General features: G+C 32.8%; 1 protein-coding gene across 2 annotated transcripts in view; it reads right to left on the bottom strand.

The window, feature by feature from the left end:
* Positions 1-543: 543 nt before the first annotated feature.
* Zeb2 (zinc finger E-box binding homeobox 2) overlaps positions 544-878 on the bottom strand; it is a 126614-nt gene continuing 126279 nt past the window's right edge. For both annotated transcript variants that reach the window (XM_040745310.1, XM_005068947.4), the window contains exon 9: positions 544-878. This exon is cut by the window's right edge and continues 5150 nt beyond it. The gene's annotated coding sequence lies outside the window, so the exon portion shown is untranslated.

The following is an 878-nucleotide window of genomic DNA, read 5'->3' on the forward strand; positions in this document are numbered from 1 at the left end:
ATAGGCACATTCTGTAGAGTGAAAGAAAGCTGATGGGGTGCACTTACAAGTCAGGATCCTCAGGATTTGCAATTTCTGTGGAATCAAAGCTATGAATGAGGACGGCCAATTAGAAATACTTAAAAGATCATTTGTCACCACTTTAATCTTCATGTATTTTTAAATCATCATTTTCTTTGACTAAAATTATTAGAATCTTTGTCATATTCTTCTCAAGGCCAAATGGAAATGATGATGTTCATTTTCCATGCTCTGTATTTTGGAGTATTTTAATATGTCACACTAGATTATAGGTGGTAGGTGGTGACTGTTTTAATAGAGGAACTTTAGCTTGTGGCATATTCAGCATCATGTCGTCTCAATGTCATGTCTCTGATTAATGCTGCATTTCATATACAAATGAAGACTGAGGGATTTATCCTGTCACTTAAGAGCATTTGTTTAATTCAGAGATTAATATATCATCTTCAACCCTGAAACAGAGGCCCTCTGAAACATTAACCCAAAAAATTGGACACGGCCTACTAGCCCAAAAAGAACATGTTGCCAATTCTCTCCATGTTTATTTAAATATTTTGCTCTAAAGGAAGCAATCATCCCTTTATACTTCTTTAAATTTAGTATTGACATTTTTATTTTGGGAAAGGAGGTCTTTTTTTTAAACATGGATACAGGAAAAGAAAACTCTCCAATAAAAATATTATCTAAAAAGTTTGTTTTGTTTGCATGATTTACTAAATATGTACAATTTCAATTCACAGCGAAGGTAACAAAGATTTAAACAGCCAACATCACAAATGTCTCAAGTTCTAAAAAAAAGTTCACTGTGCACAGTTTGACAATTTAATTGAATAAAAACCAAAGCTAAGCCTTCAGTA

The sequence above is a fragment of the Mesocricetus auratus genome, unplaced genomic scaffold (genome assembly GCF_017639785.1).
Source record: "Mesocricetus auratus isolate SY011 unplaced genomic scaffold, BCM_Maur_2.0 Super-Scaffold_100004, whole genome shotgun sequence".
In the NCBI taxonomy this organism is placed as follows: domain Eukaryota; kingdom Metazoa; phylum Chordata; class Mammalia; order Rodentia; family Cricetidae; genus Mesocricetus; species Mesocricetus auratus.